This window comes from Lepidochelys kempii, chromosome 6 (assembly GCF_965140265.1).
Source record: "Lepidochelys kempii isolate rLepKem1 chromosome 6, rLepKem1.hap2, whole genome shotgun sequence".
In the NCBI taxonomy this organism is placed as follows: Eukaryota; Metazoa; Chordata; order Testudines; family Cheloniidae; genus Lepidochelys; species Lepidochelys kempii.
Window position 1 is genome coordinate 60272042 of NC_133261.1, and position 18924 is coordinate 60290965.

General features: G+C 39.9%; 1 protein-coding gene across 9 annotated transcripts in view; it reads right to left on the minus strand.

Moving 5' to 3' along the window:
• The window catches only part of PHF21A (PHD finger protein 21A), a 259275-nt gene that overhangs the window by 229437 nt on the left and 10914 nt on the right, over positions 1 to 18924 (minus strand). The window contains exon 1 of one of the 9 annotated variants that reach the window (XM_073348142.1): positions 14115 to 16039. The exons of the other annotated variants lie outside the window; for them this stretch is intronic. The gene's annotated coding sequence lies outside the window, so the exon portion shown is untranslated. Of the gene's footprint in view, positions 1 to 14114; positions 16040 to 18924 lie in introns of those variants that run through there. 9 annotated transcript variants of the gene reach the window in all.

The window sequence follows — 18924 nt, forward strand, 5'->3', positions numbered from 1 at the left end:
GGCCAGTTCTTTGACTGGCATCAACTGGCGTAGCTCCACTGAATCACTACAGCTACAATGATTTAAACCTGCTGAGGATCTTAACCCTTGCATTTTATATCTTTATTTTAGAAGGTGCATTGAAAATTAAACTGTATAATGAACAGACAGCATTTGAGGATATGATCTGAGGATTCAAGTAAGCAGCTGAATCTCATGTTTGTTTTGGTTACTGTTACAAGTATTTCCAAGTTAAAAATAATACAAGAGTTTAATTTACCTTTGTTAGGATAATTTTCAAAAAGGAAAACAGGTTATTAGATAGCTAAAAGCATGGGAAATAGGATATACAGCCCTTCACCTTTAAAATGCTGGTTCTTATTTGATCCAGATGTATCTAACTGATCTACATAGGTCATTGTCCCCTACAATTCAGTAGCCTTCGTGAAATGATTTCCTACTAGAAGAATTGTTCACATGACAAAGAAAACGCAAACAATAAGCAATATGTCTCCTTGCTATTAAAATTTCAAAATAGGCCAAGATCTGAATGTGTATGAAGAATGAACTCCGTTGTCACCTCCTAGAAGTGAACCCTAAAGAAAAAAAAAAGGGGGATAGAGGCAGTTTGGTTTCATGCACTTAGCTTTTTATTTTTATAAAAACCTACACATATTTAAAAGAAAATAAGCTTTCATTGATACTGTTGGCTCTTGGGTTCTGTTGGCTCTTGGGTCCAATAAAAGGAGATCAGAACCACTGTTGCTCCTCCATTGCCATCAGAGTTGCCACATTTTCTATACTCTAATTAATGCAACATCTGTTCTGAATACCATCTCCTAACATTTACTAAGGAATATTTTCATTCCACATTTGTATCTGGCTTGCTTTTTAGTTGAACATTTATTTTATTTCACTGGCCATTATTTCTTTATACTATGTTGTCAATTTGGCATTCCTAATCTCCCCTGAGCACAAAGGCCCACTCAAAACAAGATCACCTTTTTCGAACAACAATTAAAATATGCTGTGCATATAGATTATACACAGGAAATAAAACACCACAACAAAGGTGTTCATGGATTTTTAGTTTTATGGACTGATTAATTATTATAGAATGCCTAGACGCATCAACGTTTTTTATAAGAACAGTCTGGATTTTTATTTTTTTAAATGTACATAAAAGTCAAAAGAATAAAATGAGGTAAAACAATAGTTTCAAACTTTGAGCAAAAATAGGGTGATTAAATTTAACTTCCCCTCTCCCAAAAATAATTTAAAAAGCATGGGTAAGAGTGGGTTTTATTATATTCTCAGAACTGCTGCAGTGAAGACAAATTCAACCACTTGCATTTAGCATGCATGCTGCACACGCTCCATGTACGTCACAGAGAACATACTTGCTGAGCTATCTGCATTCCTAAGGCCTCCAACATAACTGCCACTAGGCCTCAGTGAGTCAAGTAGGCTCTCTCTGCATTTGACCCTGTTCCAGATAATCTGTACGCCATCCCTGCTAATGATTTTCCTTTAAATTCAGGGCTACCAGGACATCAGCTTTTTGTCTGCTTTTTTTTTTTAAGCCCTTCAGTCTCTTCATTTAAAAAGAAAAACTCAATTTATTGCACAACATTTTGGCCCTATTTTTTCCTTTGATCGGTTTTCCTTCTCTCTTATAACAGCTTTCCTCCAGCTAGTATACCACCAATGGCTGCCTCTTTTGCTTGTTAAATACAATCAGATTTACTCTGCCAGACTGTGTTATTGCTTTCATAGCAGCCCTGAGAGGTTAAGGGGGCACCGCTGTTACAGCTCCTTCCTGTTGTACCCTGTGAGCAAGTGATTATCCCCCACTTGCTTTAAGATACATTCTAAAAGTATGGCGCAGGGTCAAAAATCATCCCCCTTCCTGAGGTTTGATTTTATTAAACTATCAATAAGACAAAGCCCTAAAATGAGCTGCTCCCAGGGTTCCTCTCTTCCTCAGACCTAGGATCTCTCTTTCATAGTAGCCCAGTTCTGAAGCATGCCTCCTCCCTTTTTATTCTCTCCAGCTAGAAGGCTATCCCACATGGCTTAATATTGTTGGTCTGACTGCAACATCTGCTAACTTCAGCTCTTGTCTTCAGGACAAACAAAAGACCCATTGTAGTCCAGTAGGCATTTTGTCCACACAGTCACAGGTCTTATTCCTGTGTTCACCCAGGAATGAAGCAATGAGGTTGAGTGCCAATACACATTTTCTAATAGCTCTGCTCTGAATGGAATGCTGGGTACAGTGCAAGCTATAGCAGTGAGTCTCAAGAGATTGCCCAGGGACTTTGTGTCAGCATACAGAATGGAAGGCTAAGGACTAGGAGAAGCCTTAGAATTTCATGGAGGATAGGTCCATCAATGGATATTAGCCAAGATGGTCAAGGATGCAAGCCCATGCTCTGGGTGTGCCTAAGCCTCTGACTGCCAGATGATGGTACCAGATGACAGAGAATCAATCACTTGATGATTGCTCTGTTCATTCCCTTTGAAGCATCTGGAATTGGCCACTGTCGGAAGACACGATACTGGACTCGATGGATCATCAGTCTGACCCAGTATGACCATTCTTATGTTCAAGTCTCCAGGCCAAAGGAGATTAGATACATTCTGGAGATCAAAGAAGCAGCTGTCTTCACACACACACTTTTCCTTCCTTCCTTCCAGGTTTGTATTTTTTAAATGTGAATAAAAATCCAATGAATAAAATCTAGACAAACTCTGAGCTAAGTAGGGGAATGAAACCGAGCCACCACCACCCCCCAAAACAGTGTAAGCGAGAATGAGTTTTATTACCTCCTCAGAACTGCTACACAGAAGATATCAAATACAATCACTTGTTTTTTGTATGTATACAATGGTAACGACCTTCCCTTAGTGATTCTGCTAAGGAAGGGTGGCCTTAATGATTTCCCAGAGAATGCACTGAATCAGCACACAACTTGATCTCCCCAGCCACCATCACCCACTTTTACTGCTAATATTAAACATTTGAACTGTGATAGCATCTACAGGCTCCAATCAGAATAGAAGCCTCATCATGCTGGATACTGTAGAAAGCAGGTTAAAAGACAGAAGCCACAAAGAGCTCACAATCTAAGACAAATGACATTTGAAGCATGGGAAAAAATGGAACAGTCAATTATATAAAATCTTGTATATACATTGTGAAGTCCTGCCATCTACTACTATGGAGAGCTGGTTTTCTCCTTTGAACTCCTACCACACCTTCCTCATTAAATATGGTCCTTTTCTTGAATATAAACTTGCTAACAACTTGAGCAGCTTCTTCCCTCTTAATTTTCTGAAAACAGGTGTTTTCTAGAGATCAGAATTCCAAGGCCTATCCCAATCCCTAGCCTTCCAAGATCTGCTTGCCCTAGCTAAGAGAGAAATGAAGGAGAAGGAGGAAGAGACCACTCCCCTACCCCACAGCACCCCTTCCTGGCTCAAGAGATGTATGCACTAGCAAGAGTGAATCAAGTCTGAAATCTACAGATGTGATTGCCTTAGTTATATATAGCTCTAAAACTGACTTATCAGTAAAACTTAATGGCACTAAAACTGGACTTCTGAGGATAGCCATCCTTATCACCATTTTAAAAAGGGGCAATATCATGGTTAGTGGCCCCCAAAATTAACCTATCATTAAGATGTGCAATTTTCAGTATCACATGAGATTTGAGAAAAAAAATCAGAAAGGGATTAAACAATTCAAATCTCAGCTGGGCTACTCAAACAGAACGGCGGGTGTTGGTTTTATGGTGGGTAGCACTAGCATATATGCATATTATGCCAATCCTTCACCCACCTACAAGTTTCAGTCTTGTGGACAAGCAGGGTGTTGAAACTTATCCATTCCTAAAAGGGAGGGAACATAGACAAAAGGATCTAGGAGTCAAGAGTCCTGGATATCACCAGTTTGTGATTAACTCACTGTATAAACTTGGGCGAAAAATCACTTAAGTGCCTCATTTTCTCCAACTATAAAATGGAGATAATGGTGCTTCCTTAAATTTACAGGGGTTCTGCATAGATGAATCCTATTCAAACATCTTAAAGAACTTTGCAAATGTGAATAAAAGTATTTCATTAACCCCTGAAATAGTCTGTCCAGGTCAGGACAGAAAGCTCCAAGAGGATTTAAAACAAAAAAACAACCAACTTTGGCTTATCAGACACGAAAGATAAAATAAAAAGTAACTTCAGACTGCCACTCAATAGTGTCTGACATCTCAGTCCTACCCTTGCAAAGTCAGAATGAAAGTTCTAATACAAACCCTTTGTATGAGAGCAACTTTTATAAATTGAAAACTTCTGACAGTTAACTGGTTCCTACTGCAGTTACACAGCTTACTAGAAACTGTTCAAAATTCCACAAAAGATGAATATTAAATGTACAGGAAACATATATTCACAACTTGCCAAACATTAAAAATATGCATTCACACAAACTTAAATACATATACTGATCAAACAACTAGTTTGAACTATAATTTTGTGTTAAAATATATATTAACAGATTATTAAATGAACAGAAGTCAGGAAATTCTAAATAACCTGAACCACTGACATGTAAAAATCTATACTACATGGTGTGAAATTTTACACCAAAATATATATGCATAAAATGACCAGCTTATGATTACTATGAAAATGATAACTTTGAATTTTCTGGACTGTACACTCTACTTGCTTTTTTTAGGGAGCAAGGAAATGTCACAAGATGAAAGATGATAAAAGTTTCAAATACCCTGCGTACTGTGCAGTCTAAGAGTGCTTAAATGACATGATGCCCTAACAGGTCCTGTCATCTTGAGGGTAGCAGTCCACAAAGAGCCAAGCTAAGTCAGTGCCAGGAGGTGTAAAGTACACCCACCTGCACCAGATAAACCTGTTATATCCTGAGTGATTCATCCTTTCAGGAACTGCAGCCCAGAAGTAATTTTTTTCCCTAAAAATTATAAGCACCCAAAAAACAAGGCATTTATAATGAAAGCAATCTCTCCTTATGGTTGAGGTAGCACTTATCAGTAAACTTGTTCTTCAGGAGTGTCATCTCTGCATATTATAGGATTGGTGTCTCCTGGCCTTGACCTGGCTGCTCACCCCTCCCCACCCACCCTTTAGTTGCTTCCCTAAATCTGAGAGTCTTGACTGGAGTCTCCAAAGTGGAGAAGGTGAGCAGGGAATATGAATATGCAGAGGCCTCACTGAAAAACAGTTAATGGTAAATAACCTCTCTCCTCTGCATGTTCCCATCTGTGGGAGAGGAGTGAGCAGTACAACCCCCTCAGAAGGCGGGCTGAGGCATTCTATGTAAACAGTACGCAAAACCACCAGACAAGCAACAGCTCTTTACCTGTCATCCAGAGAGCATTAGAAGTGATCACAAATTCGCTCTCCAGATGACCTCAATGGGGGGACGAAATGTTGCTTCAAACACAGAGCTTCAAGCACACATCTATACAAATCTATGAAAAATACAATAAGGCAGCATGCAATGGCTGCTAACTTCAGATTAGTTGAATACCTTCTGATATCTTCAAGTAAATTAACATCTTCCAAGACATAACCAGGGTGTAAAAAAGACTTGGGGAAACAGAGACTGGATAATGGTCTGTACAGAATGGAAAAGGAAACTGGAGGTGGGGATGAGATCATTGACCAAATCACATTTGCCATATGAACTACAGTTTATAGAGGACTGGTCACTTGGCCTGTATCACACTATGTCTGTGGTCTGTAGCAATGGCTTGAGGAATGCCATCTTCCTAGGTGTAGGTATAAAGCAGCAGATCTCAACAAGAGGTCCAAGGGGCCCTGGGGGGCCACAAGCAGGTTTCAGGGTGTCTCCCAAAATAAACCAGAGAGCAGGGCTGGCGGTAGATTCACTGGTGCCCAGGGCAGAAAGCCTAAGCCTGAGCCCCACCACCCAGGGCTGAAGCGAGCAACTTAGCTTCACGAGGTCCGCTGCTGTGTGGGGCCCCAGGCAATTGCCATGCTTAGTACTAATGCCAGCCCTTATTTTTAATCTACTGGATATGCAGAAAAACAGTTGTGGCAAAGGCAGGCCTTGGAATTTTTATAGTATGTTGGGGGGGAGGGAAGGGTGACTCAGAAAGAAAAAGGTTGAGAACCCCTTGTATAAAGCAATGGTTCTAAAACTACGGGGGTGGGCCTCCCAAGGGAGGCACAGGAATATATCAAGGGAGGCACAAGCTGTACTTTAAATAAAAAAAAAAAAAGAGTTCTGGGCTGTCAGCCCCCAGCGGCTGGGGCTCCTGAAGAAGGGCCGTGCACATCCAGGAAGCAGGGATAAACGGGACAGCTGGAGCCTCGCCACCCCAGTGCTGACAACTGGAGCTCCACGGTCCAGACTCAGGCTCTCCTCCCCGCCCCGCCCATCCCTTACCATGAGGCAGCTCAGACTCAGGCTCTCCTCTCCCCTCCCCCCAATCCCTCAGCTGGAGGTGGCAAGGCTCCAGCTGTCAGCCCAAGGGTGGCAATGAGGCGCAAAGTCCGCTCTGAAAAGTGAGCTTGACAAGTATAACTTTCACATTGCCTCCCTTCTGCGCTGCTGCTGGCGAGACGCTGCCTTCAGAGGTGGGCACCAGGCCAGCAGTTGCTGCCCTCTGCTTTGCCTTCAGAGCTGGGTGGTGGTACATGTACTTGGGGAGGGGGGCATAAATGACAACAGACACAAAAAGGGGGGGAGGGGATGGGACTCGATCAAATAAATTTGAGAACCCTGGTATTAAAGGACACTGACAAACAGCAGACCAAAAGTCCCAAGGGTGTTATGACACAAGACTCCCACCCCAAAGCAAAAGAGAAACGTGCACTGGAATGAACATCCCCTGAGAAGCTGAATGCATACACCCACCTTGTGGTGTCCACAGCACAGCCAAGTGTATCGCTAAGAAGAAATACTGTTTCCTTTGAAGCAGCCATCAAGGCAAAGCAATTAACCTCAAACATCCCTCTGGGATGCAACCTTTCCATAAACTAGGTTATTTTAAGGTGAGTAAAGACTTTTGTTCTGAGCATGTGAAGCTGAAATTACAATCCACAACGCCTAGTAGGATCTCAAAACAGTTCTTAATGTTCAAAGTATAATAGACTGCAACATTAAAAGAGGTTTGTTTGGTCAAAAGTTCCTCCTTTTCAATAGGATCCATTAGACTTCCAAAAAACATACCTTTATTCAGGCTATCACCCAGTTGCACTGTTACGGAATCTATTTGTGGACCAGTTTAGATATAGCCATGAATGCCCTGAGGTTCAAGACAGACGAGGCAGGATAGCAGGGTGGTTTTTTTTTTAGTGGGTTGGGGGGGGGTTAAAGTTTGCTGCTTAAAAGGAAGAATCTCGTGGATGTTTGTGGATAGTTGGACTAATAGTAGGCTGGAGTTTGTCACTTTAAAAGGCAATATAACATGTATGTCACCTTATAGGAACCATTTCTTGTGCTGTGGGGGCCGATGAATAGCACTACAGGGCACTAATTTCTTGGTGTTGTCGATGTCAGTCTTGGTTAAGAATTTCAAAATTACAAATTAAGTGCTTTCCCATTGGGCACTGTTGTTACCTGAATAATCAGGCTCAATAAAAAAAAAAAAAAAAAACACTTCCAAGGCACTTGCACCTGAAACAGATAGTCTGCTACACCCAAATGGAGGGTACAAATCCAAGGTCTTCCTGGTACTGCAGCAGAACTGATTCCCGAACTGAAGCATTGGAGATGTGGCATCAGAAGGCTCAATCAGATCTGAACCGAGACCTTCAGTGGCAAGGCAGAGTGGTCCAAGGAGTGGCTGCCAAAACGAATTTTTATTTTAAAAGGTGTTGTTCCCTGAAAGCTAAGGGGACATTACTGCGCAGTCAATTGCACATAAAAAGGAGAAGCATGCTGGTTCGCTGAATCTATGTCAGTGAATGATAAAGGACCAGAATCTGGGAAAGCTCTTTACAGCTCATCTTCAGAAAGAAAATACTAACACTGGTGTTTGGAATCTAGGTGCCTCCAGGCAATAATGGCATTTGATAGTTAAAAAGTCAGAGCATCAGCACCAGAAGAGAAGTCTGTCATTTTTAGAGCCAATATATAGTGCAACGAGTGAGACCCAGTAGATACTGAAGCCACTTCAATCTGGGTCTTGGGACAGTTTCCAAGGTTTCAGTGCCAAGTTGTCTCAGAGCTCAGAAAACCTAGTTAGGAAACCTAGTTGAAGGGTTTCAGAGCCAACATAGGCCATTCCAGGTCCTGCTCAGGACCCCAGACTGAAAACATGAACAGTTCTACTGATTTCATCTGGAGGGACTCCAACAAAAGGAATGCCTAGAGGTCCATTCAACTATCTCTGTATGGCCTAGAAGTAAACCATTAGTAGACACAACTGCTGAGTAGTGTATATGTGAAACTAAATGTCTGATGCTGAAAAGACTCCAGGATAGGAGACCCAGATTTAAGAATGCTGACTCAGTAGAACCCCAGAGAATCAGGGGACTATGGTGCCATCTATAAAAACCAATAGTCAATGATGCCAGGTTCTCGGCACCGGACTCAGTCAATCTAGAAAGGTCTGGGGATCTATAAGACACTTATGCTAGATGTAGAACCTCCATGCGTGAAATTCTCCTGAACCTATAGCACTGGATCCTCAGCACTGGACTAAGCATAGAGTTGATGGAGAAAAAATCAAGGGTGCGGGTCTTTCAGCACCTTGACATTCACACACCTTTAGTAAGCAGCACTCCAGGGACAGTCCCTGGCGTTGGCGCTGGACCTAGTTGACCTGGATAAACCCAAGGACCTGAGTATTTCTGTTAATGGGCACCAAACCACACTGAAAAATTGTTTATCCAAGATAACAATGCTGGATATTTGGCTCTGAACTACATTGAACAAGATGGATCCAAAGATCCTACTGTCATGTGAGTTGGGTAAAGAATCACCTCAGCTAGTGGTTTTCCAAATTCACTGGTAGAACCAGGGATCTGAGTGACACTTATACCGTGCACTGATCCACCAGAGTCTATTGTGACAGATGCAGATGACCCAGAATGATGCGTGGACATTACATGGGCAAGAACCACTTGATGAAGTGGTTAGAGAGTCCATGGTATTATACCCTAGGCACTGGATTCTGACAACCTGGGGATCTTAGTGCCACTTCTAGTGGACAAACCATTTCTGGCTCACCAGTCGACACCATGAGGACCTGGACACCAAATAAAGTCATCCTGGAGGGATCCTGGGACCGCAGTAACATGTGAACTATACCAGAACTTCATCACTGGTCTCAGTCAACTGGTTAAGACCAGGGACCTAGTCAATGCTTAAGCACAGCACAGAGACACTTGGACTAGCAGATCTTCATAGATGATGCTGGACTTACACATTGCCAGACTTAGTCCACTGGACCTGAGGAACTTCCCTCATCAATAGGAGGATATGAGGCAGCCCTCCTGCTCCATGCAGGTCCAGAAATGCTTGTACCCAACAGATCCCATTTTTTCTTTGTTCTTTTAAATTAAACTAAAACTAAACAGCCCTGAAAGGGCAGAAGAAAAGGAAAGATCAACAAAGTAAGCATCAAGAATACTGCATGCAATATGAGCTTCCTCCACCTCTGGCTGTTAAGAAGGAACTGAAGGGCAGTTGGGGCCCCTTTTACACTCTCTGAATCCTCCACAAAGGGAGGAGGAGAGAAGACACCCAATGGACACTTATCAAGAATATTCCACAGCTCAACCCCAGGAACCATCAATCCTATAAGTGGAAATATACAGATGTCACGAGAAGAAGAAACACAGTACTACTACAGTGATTACTGTAATACAGACTGAATTTATACTATTTGTGTAAGTTCCCAGCTCTTGAAAAGGACATTCAGGAAAAGTGCTAACGTTAAGCTGTGTAGATGTATGCAACACATACAATACCATAACTGCAACACAACTCATGCGTCAGCCGTTTACAATACATTAAGAACATATACCACGAATGGCCAAACCACAGCTCATGAGCCACACTCAGCTCTTTTACAGTTAAAGTGCAGCTCACAGAGCCCCCCCCCCATCCTCCCCCCGTTCTCCCCCTACCAGACTGGTGGGGGGGAGGCTCAGGGCTCCTGCCCTGCAATGGGGTTGTGGGGCTAGGGGCTTCTGCCCGGAGGTGGAGCGGTGTCTCGGGACTTCAACTCCACAGGATGCGTCTGCTGGGGCTTCAGCAGGAGGGGGGCTGAAGCCTGGAGCCTGAGCAGGAGCCTCCCACAGGACCGAAGCCCTGAGGGCCCCCCCACCAAGGCTGAAGCCCCAAGACCCACCCTCCCTGCAGGGCTGAAGCCCCAAGCCCTGGCAGGTGCACCCCAGCTCTTGAACTTCTGAAGAATGTCATATGCAGCTCGGAGGGTCAGTAAGTTTGCCCACCCCGACATATATTCATATCTGTATGACACAATGCATCACTAAAGCATTGCAGTTGGTATTCTCCCAGTCTGTGAAGAAACTGCAAGTGTAACAATTTCAACAGAACTACAGTAGAATCTCAGAGTATTGAACACCAGAGTTACAAACTGACCAATCAACCATACACATCATTTGGAACTGGAAGTACGCAATCAGGCAGCGGCAAAGACCCAAAAAAGGCAAATAAAGTACAGAACTGTGTTAAATGTAAACTACTAAATAAAGGGAACATTTAAAACAAAAAAAGATTTGACAGGAAAGGAAACTGTTTCTGTGCTTGTTTAATTGAAATTATGATGGTTAAAAGCAGCATTTTTCTTCTGCACAGTAAAGTTTCAAACCTGTATTACATCAAGTTCAGTTGTAAACTTTTGAAAGAACAACCATAGCTTTTTATTCAGTTACGAACAACTTCCATTCCCTAGGTGTTCACAACTCGGAGATTCTACTGTATTACAACTCCAGGAACAATGGAAACTACCACACAGGATTTAACTAGTTGGTCCAATTGATCCAATATCCCCTGTCTGACAGTGGTCAACATAAAATTCTTCAAAAAGCATAAACGTTCCCCCACACAAAAAAATTATTCACAAACATGCCCATAGTTATAATGTCTTCCAACCCAAGGCACTGGTTGCCTTATGTCATGAAGCATATGGGTTTACATCCCTTAAAATGTTTATCCGGTATAACTGAGAATATTCTTGCTATTCAGGTTATCTAAGCCTCGCCTGAATCTTATTAAGTTCCTTGCCTCAATAATATTGTGGCAGGGAGTTTCACAGATTAATTACTGATTGTATAAAATTATTTTCTTTTACTAACTTTACATTTGTTACCTTTCAATTTCAGCGGGTGTGCCTCTGTTCTTGTACCACGAAGGAGGATAACATAAGTATACCTGATTTTGTACCACTCATTGTTTTATAAAATTGTATCATGCCCACCATAAGAGAAAATTTTCTCAAAAATTTATATGCCAAGTAGAGCTGTCAAATGATTAAAAAAATAGGTATCACGATTAATCACACTGTTAATAAGAGAATGCCATTCATTTAAATAATTTTGGATGTTTTCTACATTTTCAAATATATTGATTTCAATTATAAACACAGAATACAAAGTGTACAGTGCTCACTTTGTATTTATTTTATTATAAATATTTGCACTGTATAAAATAAAAGAAATCGTATTTTTCAATGTACCTACTACATGTAATGTAGTGCAATCACTTTATCATGAAAATTGAACTTACAAATGTAGAATTATGTACAATAAAAACCTGCATTCAAAAATAAAACTATAAAACTTTAGAGCCTACAAGTCCTTGTTCAGCCAATCGCTCAGACAAAACAAGTTCGTTTACGTTTTCAGAAGATAATGCTACCTCCTTCTTGTTTACAACGTCACCTGAAAGCGAGAACAGGCGTTCGCATGGCATTATTGTAGCCGGTGTCACAAGATATTTACATGCCCGATGCGCTAAAGATTCATGTGTCCTTTCATGCTTCAAGCACCCTTCCTGAGGACATGCGTCCATGCTGATGATGGGTTCTGCTCGCTAATGACCAAAAACAGTGCAGACTGACACATGTTCATTTTCATCATCTGAGTCAGATGCCACCAGCAGAAGGCTGATTCTTTTTTTTAATAGTTTGGGTTCTGCAGATTCTGCATCAGAGTGTTGCTCTTTTAAGACTTCTAAAAAGCATGCTCCACACCTGATCCCTCTCAGATTTTGGGAGACGCTTCAGATTCTTAAATTTTGGGTCAAGTGTTGTAGCTTATCTTTAGAAATTTCACATTGGTATCTTCTTTGCATTTTGTCAAATTTGCAGTGAAAGTGTTCTTAAAATGAACATGTGCTGGGTCATCATCTGAGACTGCTATAACATGAAATATATGGCAGAATACAGGTAAAACGGAACGGGAGACATAGAATTCTCCCCCAAGGAGTTCAGTCACTAATTTAATTAACCCATTTTTTTTTTAAATGAGTGTCGTCAGCATGGAAACATATCCTCTGGAACAATGGCTGAAACATGAAGAGGTATATGAATGTTTAGCGCAGGGGGCATATAAATATATTGCAATGCCAGCTACAAAAAGCCATGCAACTGCCTGTTCTCACTTTCAGGTGACACTGTAAACAACAAGTGGGCAGCATTATCTCCATAAATGTAAACAAACTTGTTTCTCTTAGAGGCTGACTGAACAAGAAGTAGGACTGAGTGGACTTGTAGGCACTAAAGTTTTATATTGTTTTTTTTTTAGTGCAATTATGTTACAAAAAACCCTACATTTGTAAGTTGCACTTTTATGATAAAGACATTGCACTACAGTACTTGTATGAGGTGAATTGAAAAATACTATTTCTTTTATCATTTTTACAGTGCAAGTATTTGTAATCAAAAATAATGTAAAAAGTAAGCACTGTACACTTTGTATTCTGCACTGTAACTGAAATAGAGATTTGAAAATGAAGAAAAACATCCACAAATATTCAATAAATTTCAGTTGGTATTCTATTGTTTAACAGTGCAATTAATTGCGATTATTTTTTTGAGCTTATCCCGTGAGTTAACTGCGATTAATCGACAGCCCTAATGCCAAATAATTGTCAGAAAGTGGCAAAACCACAAACTGACACCCTATATTATAGGTATACTATGTATGTGTCTACATCATCCAATACGGGCACATATACAATATGGCAGTTGCCTTTCTCAGATGGACATACTAAACACTATGTAACACATTTTGATATATTATATTCTGTACACTAAAACTCAGTTTAAAAGGAATTAAACAGCACCCAGCCCTACTCCCTAGCACGAACCCTAAAAAAGGCATAAAATTATGGGACAACTCTTCACCATACTCTAATGCTCACACAAACTATTTCCACTTAACAGACTCACATCCCAGGGAACTTTCTTCTTCCTCCAACTGATAAACAAACACTACATACAACAAACTAATTTCCTCTCACAGTATAATACAAAACCTTATTTACAATCTTATGCTAGCCCTATAATCACGTAACACATTGCACATTTTAATCTGTACACACCAACTATTTGCTGATAATATCAAGGTCATAATGAAAGTGTTGTATTATTCTGTGATAGAAGTCAATATATTGTGTATACTGTTTCCCTATCAATCTAATGTCTTTGGGGCAGGGGCCATCTTTTTGTTCTGTGTTTGTACGACACTGAGCACTGGGGACCTGGTCCATGACTAGTATCCAGAGATATAGTAATACAAATTACAACATAATGTGCAAAAATATATTTTTCATTTTTAGTTGACTCTGTGCATCTTTCATCTTGACTTTTGCTCTAACAAGTTATTTAAAAATACATTTATCCCAATTCAATTACTGCACATCGTCCAACCAGCACAATGAACAAAATGAGAACTAATAGCATATGATCATGTAATTAAAGATCATAATTCATACTCCCAAGGGAGAAGAGTTAAGATTGTACATGGAATTATAGCTTTGCCATTTCTTGACTTTGTAAAGTGAAGCATTCAAAAGTTCTCAATGTAGCTTTTTTATATGGCAGAGAATAAGGCTAACTTTACTAAGTGTATCATAAACACAGCAGGACACTTACTACACACTGCCTCATTCAGTGCTCATCTTCTCAGATATGTTGTGATGAGGTCAAGCTTTATTCAGAAATTAGAAAGCGAAAACCATTCACTTTAATTCTGCCCCTAAAACAATAAAAATAAAATTAAAAAACTCTGTCCCCTTGTGTATACACACAGATATGTACTCCTGTAACTGAATACTGTGAAAAGTACATAGTAAACTATGCTTCAAACTACCTAGTAGATAAAACACAGAATAATAGGGAAGACTCACTGACATAGTCCATCTGATTGTGAAATTAAATTAGCTTTATATGTAACTATACCATTCTCTGAACTGAACTAAAGGAAGGCTGTGTTGGTTGTCCAAGTGTAGCTACGTTACCATTATCCTTATGTAAGGAACAGTACCTGATCATGCAATGAAAGATTGCATCATAATACACTCATACAAGAGACCAGTTAAGGTTGTGCATGCAACCTTAATTTCTACATGTCCTAACTAGCTTATTAGCCTTAACTATAATGGGGCTGGTGCTTCCCTATGATCTATGTAACCTGAATGTTATTTGGTTCTTCGGTGTCAAATCCTACATTTAGTACTCATTTCTTTGTGCACCAAACAACTTCCCTTTCCTCATTCAAATCCCTGCCTGAAAGCACATTTCACTCCCATGTCGTTCCAGTGATAACTCACCAAATATAAGTTAAAGAAAAAAAAATCTGCAGGACTTCAAGAATGAACAACCATCCAATATATCTGTATGTCTGAACTGTAAAGTCTGTGTCTTATAAGACTATAAACTCCTCTGGGGCAGGGACTGTTTGTTTGTACAGTAATACTCAGTAACTACATAATAATTTGAGGATGTTCCTGTTCAGAAGGTAACCATATTCAAGGCTATCAGAAATGACAGGAGGCAGAATTCTGCTGAATTAAGCAAAAAATCAAGGAGGCCTGTGTTCTAGTTCCAGGTCTGCAACTGATTTACTCTGATCTCAGCCCCCTAATCTATAACATGGGGCTAATAATACTTAGCTGCCTACTTCCTTCACAGAATAAAATAATGGGCCACATTCTCAAGTGGTGTAAATCAGACTAACTCAATTGACCTGAATGGAGCTAAGCCTATTTACATCAGCTGTCAGTCTGACCCAAACTTTGTAAAGTCTTTTGAAAATTATATATATAAGCCAACAAAGAACATCCTAAAGTTTTGTTATACTACTTTACGGTGCTCTCTGTACTCTCCTTCCCACCCCTATGCTCTAACTATTGCTCTCAAAATTACCAGACCCCATATGCCCACAAGCATACTTACCCACCTCAGCTTGGGCCTTCCCTCTACACTCTATCATCCCATCAACCCCAGATCTCCCTACTACTATTCCTCCTTGGAAGGACATTAAGGAAGGTTTAGCTCTCTCCTCCCTCCATAAGTAATTCATCCTTTTAATGCAGTATCTAGGATTGGATGGGGAAGGCATCAAAAGCTGGGGTGGCCACATTTATTGTGGACATACAGACTGGGAGTTCTGAGAGCAATAACTAGCCGGAAGGAGGGATTTAAGTAGAGTTACAAACACCAGAGTTAAAAACTGATCAGTCAGTCACACATCTTATTTGGAACCAGAAGTACACAATCAGGCAGCAGAGACCAAATATAAATAAAAAAGCAAATACTGTGTAATATTGTGTTAAATGTAAAACTACTAAAAAAAACAAAGGGAAAGTTTTTAAAAATTGACAAAGTAAGGAAACTGTTTCTGTGCTTGCTTTGTTTAAATTAAGACAGTTAAAAACAGCATTTTTCTTCTGCACAGTAAAGTTTCAAAGCTGTATTAAGTCAATGTTCAGTTGTAAACTTTTTGAAGAACAACTTTTTGAAGAACATTTTGTTCAGTTACGAACCTTCATTCCCAAGGTGTTCATAATGGTAGTTCTACTGTAACTGTACAGTTATTAATGCAAATTTTTTCTGATGGCCATTAGCAGCCAATATGAACAGAGAAACTTTGCAAACTATAACATTATAAAACATGTAATGGGAACACTTATTCCAATCAGATAAGAAATTGTGTTAGTGTACAATTTTAGTTTGTGTATAGTGAAAATAAATGGAATTCACAGCCAGCATGCAAGACTGCTGTACAACTGAGGTAGATATGGACATTTTTATTGTTTATTATTCATATGGCACAAGTGTCCAAAATGCCACTTTCCAGTTGTGCAATTCCCTGCTCTCTGATTATTATAGATACTTCATTTGAACAGTCATTGTATGGTCATTTATGACTAAAATTATCATGCAGATCTCTCTGTTCTGAATGGCTATTATAATCTCTTTATACAGATTGACTGACACTTTCAAATTTTCAAGTTCTGTGCTACCAATGAAGTCACAGGAATCAGAAAAATTCCACATTTTACATGAAAAAAAGAAAACTACCAAAAAGTTTTAACTGGACCAATTTCACTTCTAAAATGAGGTTTATGAACCAAAAAACCAAAACAAAAACAACCCCCCCCCACACACACACACACAAAATATTGAAATATTTAATTTCTTCCTTCCACCTCTTTCTTTGCATCTTTCACTCCCTACAGTTCAAGACTTTTCTCTTACATTGTTTATACTGGAAGAATATCAACCCCTCACAATTCAGATTTATCATTACACGTCAGGAAAAAAGTCACATAGGGGACTGGAAACTGCTGTGAAAGGGTCTCACAAAGAAAGCAAGGGCAAGCTCCCTCCCCACAATATAATAAGCTTTAGTCCCATAAAAAGTGACATGATTCTTACTGTCCACTGTTCCTAGAAACCCAAAGAGACAGGAAGGGGCAACAGTGCAGAGGACGTGAACACAAAAGTTAATAATGGTACTGTCAGTGTACATTTTTAATGGCACACTTAACCTTGTTAGAAAGGTGAGGGAAAGGCAGCAAAGCATATGGAGAACATCCATCTTCCATCTCTAACCTCTCCTGACCCTTGGGCCATCCCTTCCATGGCCACAGAGATGGATCCCTGAGGACTAACTTCTGCCAGGCTTGGGTGAAGACAGACAATGAAGTGCTACCTATCCAACAATGTCTTGTGGCCATAAGCAGAGATCTGACAGATTTTCATCCCTTTGCTCATGCAAGGGATCACATGAACCTCAATTCTTAAAAACAATGAGACGAAGTTACCCCTTATGTAGCATGCTGAAGTCACTAATTACACCAGGGATATATCTGGCTTACTGTAAACAAAATAGAACATTTATTTTGGGGACAAAAACCCTGATGACCTCCAACGAGGAGATGGGGAGAATGGGTAAAGGATTACAAAAGGGAAGGAAGAAGGGAAATTACAGGAGTTCAGAAACTGAAAAGAAAGGTCCAAAAGGGTCTTTTTTTTTTTTTTTTAATTTAAAGCATTTTCCTTTCAGCAGTTTGACAGCAAATTTAGTTTGTGTTTAACAGCTTTTCTCTTCATTTACAATTTCAATATTAAATTTAAAATGTCAGTATAACAACTTCTTATTAACACAGTAACAGTCTTATCATGAGCTAATCAACTCTGAGGCCAAGAAGATACTGTTATTACCCCCTAAAAAGGAACCACCTTCAATTTAACATTTAAAGTAACTGTCCAACATGTCTATGATTTGATTGGCTACAATTGTATTTCAGTATAACAATTACAGTACTCATAAGGTGCTTTTATCTTAAGCAACTACTCCAATAGTCTTTTTCTATAAAAATTCTATACCAGCAATCAGGCATTCATGAACAGCCTCTGTAACAACACGGCAAAAACTTCTCAAGTTTCAAGCTATGGCAAAATTGTTATATAAACAATAATGAGAAATATCTGAAGCAGGGAAAAGAGTTTTGTTTAATTTGAGTTTGAAGCTAATTGAAATCTGGTAAAACATGGCAATCAGCAGCCCTTAAAACTGAAACTTTAAGCTCTGATCCTGCAATGAGCTCCAGGTTGTCCTGCAATGAGCCCCCCTGCCCTCGAGTAAAGTCCTACTGAAGTCAATAGAACTCAGTGGGATAAAAAATTTCCACCTACATAGAATTCACTTCAGGACTCAAGCTCTGGTGACCCAAAGGATAAGTACTGCATGGACAGAAGTAGTTCATTATTCTAACTCATTTCAGCCTTAATCTGCAGACATCCTCTCCATGGGATAAAGGTGGAGTTCTGTTTGCCAGATCCTTTAATTTTTGGTCTCTCTAAAGAGAATGCCAACAAGAAGACCAATTAATACCAAATATGATGGTTAATTTGTAAGACAAAACAGGAACAGGATTGGTATCACCATCTCAATTCACAGAGACCAAATAGACGTGAAATTGTAAGAAATTTTGTTTATTATGGACTTAAACTGGATTCAAGTCAGTGAAAGGCTTCATCATATCTCTCACTACCAGTCCCCTGAGCCCTCCAGGTTCCTTTTTTAAGTTACAAAAAGATACGTTTACAATGCTGTTAAAAACTGACCATTTACCCTGTCTTGCTGGTACAACAACTTTGAATACAGACTTATCAATGCTATAGCTTGGGCACAACAAGGACTAATTTCTGGCTACTTTTTTACTTTGGCCAATTAAAGCAAAAAACCCTTTAATAATATAATCTAGCACTTATATAGTGCTTTTTGTAAGTAGATCTCAAAGTGCTTTCCAAACGAGGTCAGTATCATTATCCTAGTTTTACAGAGGGGGAACTGAGACACAGTGAGATTAAGTGACTTAACTAAGGCCACCCAAAGGCCAACAGTAGAGACAGGAATAGAACACAGGCCTCCTGAGTCCCATTCCAGTGCTCC